We start from the raw sequence: 5,553 nt of genomic DNA, 5'->3' as shown, positions 1-5,553 counted from the left end.
CTCCTCCTCCTCCTCCTCCTCCTCCTCTTCCTCCTCCTCTTCCTCCTTCCCTTTCTCCTCCTCTTCTTTTTTCTTTTTCTTCTTCCTCTTCCTCTTCCTCATATTCTTTTTCTTTGTCCTCCTCTTCCTCCCCTTCCTCCTCTTCCTCCTCTCTAGAAGTGCTAGAATGCCTAGAAAAGAAACAGAGAGAACAATGAAGAGAGAACAAGGGAAGGAGCATTGGCACACACTCAGCTTCTGCTACTGAAACCCCAGTGTGGGGCTGCAGCCAAGCCCAGGAGATAGGGTGACCTCTGTGCAAACAGAACTTCCCCGGGTGGTGCTTCTGAAAATATAAACACAGTCACCATGTGATGGGTTCAACCAGTTCATATAAACACCAGAGGGAGGGAAAGAAACTAGTCAAAGGAAAAGCTATGCTCTGAAGAGATGAGCAGGGGATGGAGCTTTGAGACTCATAAAGAGAAAAGCTCAGCACTGCAGGGTCTGCTATAACCTCGTGGTGCTCTTGCTACGTGCAGAAAGCCTCAACCCCTAATCTCATGGGAAATTTCTGTCATTCGCAGCAAATCTACATGAAGTTGGATTTTTTTCCCCTATGTAAGAGAAGAGGCTAGACTTCCATAGTCTTAAAGCAGAAGAACAGCAGTTAGATATCAGAAGGCCTTTCTAGTCTAATCTTGGGAAGAGCTGCAGTGCTTAGAGGCAGGAGGATGGATGGGAAGCACTCTGAAGGAAGAGTATAACCCTTTCTGTCCCTACATCACCCATCCTGTTGCTTTTGCAGGCAGCCTCCTGTGATCTGTGAGAGTGTCAGCAGTCTCTGGTGTTTTGCTTTGTCTTGTTTTATTGTTGTATTGTGTTTTGCAAATTATCCTGGCTGTACCTGTAAGAAGCCAGCCCTCCAGAGCCTTTGCAAATACCTTGTTTCCTGGGGCCCCAGAGTTTTCTCCGAGCTGTCTCTCCATCTGCCTTTACAAGGGATCTATTTCCCTCAAATACTCCAGCCAGGAAGAGAGTGCCCATTGGACCCTATAGAGCATCAGGAGACAATACACTCTGGGCTGCTGAGGTCACTCCAGAAGTTTCTTGGGGAAAGCTGTAGCAGTCAAGGCTGGTATAGTCCCAAGATCTGATCTAAACCAGACAGAGAGGTGATGCCCTCAGCCACGTCCCTACTATGGAATTCATCTGGGCTGCTGAGACTCATGGGACATCTAAGAGGCCAGCATAGCCCATCTGTGCTGGAAGAGGAACAAGGTAGAAAATACCTGGCCAAATATTAGCTAAAGGAAATTAGAAGGGACTGCAGAGCAGGAGACAGAGGGATCCTAAGGGGAAGGAAGCCCTACACACTTTGTACTCACTACAGACCAGCATTCAAGATGCTCCCGAAGGACACCGAATTGGTAACCTGTAATTCTCTGGGTAGCTCAAGAGAGTAAGGGAAGCCCATCCCCCATACACCCCTAGCTCTACCACTTCATGGCTATGTGACCTTGGCAAGTAACACGATTTCTCTGAGCCTGTGTTTTTAATGGGATTAATAATAGCGCATATCTCATCAAGCAATTATGAGAGTTGAATGAGTTAATATTTGTGAAGCTCTTAGAACATAGCAAGCGTTATTAGCATTTGTTAAACAAACATGGGCTTAAATGAATGTGCCTGATATGCCATGCCAAAGGCTCCTCTCTCAGTTCTACTTTTATGCATTTACTTGTTTACTTAATAAATATTTACCATGTGCCTGCTATATGTCAAAATCCATGTCTAGTATGGCAGCTATAAAAATGAGGAGAAAAAAAAATGAGCAAAGCCAGTCATGGCTGCCCTTCCCTTAGAGTTTAGAGTCAGAACGCAATCTCTCTTGGTCAACTTTTCCTCCAAACCTAGGACAGATGAAACCAGTCCGATCCTGATCAAATATTGCCTGAGGACACACACCCTGACTGCAGAAGCTGTAAAGGAAAATTGACTGTGGATTTTCAACTGTCCTTCATGTACAGTACAGGAGAGTGGCTGGAAAGAGGCCCAAGGCTGAGTGGAGATGGCGTAATCAGGGCTTGGTTGGGATAAAAGGCTGGTCCACTGCCTTGCTCAGCACCTGCTCCAGTTTCATAGGTTCCCCCTCCTGAAAAACCACACTGCAGCAAAGACTTGGAGTGCGGATTGAGAGCTAACAATTAGAATCGCCATTTGAAACTCTAATTTGGACTGGAATTATGAAGAAAGAGAAGACAATATGAAATACCCATTGAACCTAAAGAGATGGAGCAGAAGCAGGTGGACCCCCAACCCCCTGAGACTGCAGTTCCATATTAAGTGCAGCAGAGGGGCCAGCTCTCCTGGGGCTCTGGGCTGCAAAGTAGTTTTTTTAATCTTAATCTCCATCCCTTCCAGTTGACCTGTGACATTATATATCTCCTATTCCTATCAGCCTGCCCGTAGATGCAGGTTCCCATTGGCTGCAGCAGGAAGAGCTGAGTGACTCAGCAAGATCAGTGTGATGGGGCCAAGCCCTAAGCCTGCTCTAAAGCTGTATTTCCTATGGGGGCAGGGGTGGGAAGGAGAAGCCAGTAGTCTCTCATTTCATCAAAACTGGCATCTTAGGAGATCTAAGAACTCAACCAATTCTTCTCTGACAGTTTTGTTGATACTGAGCTTCTCCTGGCCATCAGGCCGAGAAAGGGTGTGGAAGATGGTGGTCGCATGGGCAGCAGTGAAGTGGGAATGAGGAAGAGGGGGATGAAAGAGCACTGCCTTCCTCCCCAGCCTCGCCATACAAGGACTTCTCTCAGACACACTCAGTATAGACAAGGATGACATCAAATTCTTGATTCTGTTTCCCCAGGTGCTGGGATTACAGGTGTGTGCCACTGTGTCTGGTTTATGCAATGCTGGGAAATAAACCCAGAACTTCACACATGCTAAGCAAGCTCTCAACCAACTGAGCCACACCCCCAGCCTGGGAGGTGATTTCTGCCTCCTTCTTGTATTCCATCCTTTTCTGAATCACTTGTTGATTAACGTATTGATGGATTTCCTTGTTGTGTTTAGTATCTTTTTGCCCTTCTGAGATATCAGCTTTTATAGGCCAAGAGCTCTGCTTTATCCGCACTGAATCCTGCCAGTGTAGACATGCTAGGCAAATAGAAGGATATTTGTTCTTTTCTTTTTTTTTTTCTTTCCTTCTGCATTTGTGAGACATGGATTTTTCTGTGTAGCTGTGGCTGGCCTCAGACTTATGAGCCTCCTGTCTTGGCCTCCCAGTGTTGAAATACAATTATGTACTCATATCCAGCTTTTCCTATAATTCTTTATAGTTTTTTCTATTTGTTTTTTATTTTTGAGACAGGCATATACATTAAAATACAAAGATAGGAAGATAGATAGATAGATAGATAGATAGATAGATAGATAGATAGATAGATAGATAGATAGATGGATTCAGACAGGCCAGACTGATCTTGAACTTACAGTTCTCCTGCTCAGCTTCCCAAGTGCTGGACCACAGATGTGTACAACCATGAGTAGCCATAATGGAGACTTCAAAGAAATGTATTGACTCACTTGTTCACTGACTGCCATCCTTCAAACTTCCTTCCCAAAGACAGAGAGTTTAACCCCACAGACAGGGAGAGACGAATCAAATTTCTGAAACTGAGAACTTGAGGGCCAGTGGCAGGAAAATCCCTTTCCCCTGAGAAATTAATAAGTTAAATCAGATAGAAATAAATTCAATCTTCTCCCTCTCTCCTTATTATCCTAATTGGTTTAATTTTGTGGCAACTTCTCAGCATTCTTACAATGCTAAGCAACTTATGGTGCCCCGGAGGCTGAGAGAGTAATTATCCGTGGTTTTCTTCTAATTCACTAACACTCTTTGGCTTCCAAGACCCCTGGGAGCCAAAGAGTAAATAATGAAGATTAGAAAATGGTTTTTTTACTATTCCCTGTGACATCTTTAAACTAGGATAGAAATAATTTCTCAAGACATTGTTTAAATATGAAAAACACATACAGCAAAATGAAAATAGATGCTAACACCTAAATATGGTCATCACATTTTCTGCTTTAACTGGCTTCACATATTGCTGAATATAGCCTTGGTTTTGTTTCAGAACTGGGATGATTAAATTCTTTGTGATGATCCTAACTTCAATGTAAATTCTCTCCAGGGCCTCATCCCAAGCCTAGTGTGCTTTGTGTCGTGTTTTGAAAAATTCAAGTGGCTTCTTTTCAACCTTGCTCCTCTTTTAGCAAGAGATGCTTTTGTGTCTTTCTTGCAGTTTGCTAAAGAAAAGTCCAGAACCTTTAAGGTTCCTGGATTCACTTTTTGCTTCCTCTTCAGACTTACTGCCTGTCAAGACAAAAAATGAAAACAAAGTTTTCTCTTGGTTTTTTGGCCTCTTGTGATTTCCAAGCTAAGAGGTGCCAGCCAGTAAGTGTGCGTGCTCACAGCTCATCCATGGCAGAGGTTGCTTGCCAGAGGCCTTGGTGACAATGCCTTGACACCAAATTCACTTCCGGAAGAGAAGAAAACTGATTCAATAGGTCAGAAGACTAGTTTTAACAGGCACTGAGCTGATTCGATACTGTTCACATCCACCTCGCCCCAGCTCAATTTACCTACAAGATCCTTTGATAGTTCTGAAAAAAAGCAGCAAGGCACAAGGCAACACAATTGTCATCAGAAAGCAAAGGTATCTGGAACATTTCCTGAGGGACAGTGAAGGTCTCTGCTCCATGACACCTCCTTTTGCTTCTCAAGTTGGCAGTCTGAACCTCCAGTGTTACAGCTTCTCAGTCCTGGGGCTGTGATATCAAGTCCCCTCACTTGCCAAGCAGGGAGCCAACCTTCCATAAGTCCAGCCATCCCAAAACATGTGGACCTTTTGCTATACAAAGGAGATATAGCTTTAGAGCCTCGGGCTGGGAGGGGGGGAATGATGGAAGATGTGGATGGGGAGGGGCTGGCACTGGTGGATCCCAACTGCCAGAAGACCAACAAGGCCTAGAGCCCATCAGCACCCACATTTTCTAGTCTGTCTCCCATGCTGTCTGCATGATCCACCTCATATCCGAATGTAATGAGGCTTTCATGGTATGCACCTACTACCTCCTCTTTGTCTCTGCCCCTTTCTTCCTGCCCTGTGATTCTTCAGCCTTGGAGAAGCCTCTGGGGCTCATCTAATATAGTGGTTTATAGATTATACACAACAGCAAGTATATCCTTCAACGTTTGGGACCAACAAGGCCATGCCAATCCTCACTTCCTAAATGTCACATCAGCTGGGGAGAGCCTAAGGGAAGTTGTGGAGAATCCAGCTCCAGCTAGATGAGAGAGTAACTTGTTCGTGTTGCTAGAAGAGCAGAAATGGGGTAGCTTTAGATCATAGAACATGAGCAGGTGAGTGATACCTCAATACCCCATAATCATTTCTCTTTCTGCTAGCATTCACTAGTCTCATCACTGTGACAGAAGACCTGACAGAAACCGCCTGAGGAAGGATTGATTTGGGCTTGCTGTTTGAGAGGATTCAAACTATT

The sequence above is a fragment of the Mus pahari genome, chromosome 5 (assembly GCF_900095145.1).
Source record: "Mus pahari chromosome 5, PAHARI_EIJ_v1.1, whole genome shotgun sequence".
Lineage (NCBI taxonomy): Eukaryota > Metazoa > Chordata > Mammalia > Rodentia > Muridae > Mus > Mus pahari.
This window is presented reverse-complemented; position numbering follows the sequence as displayed.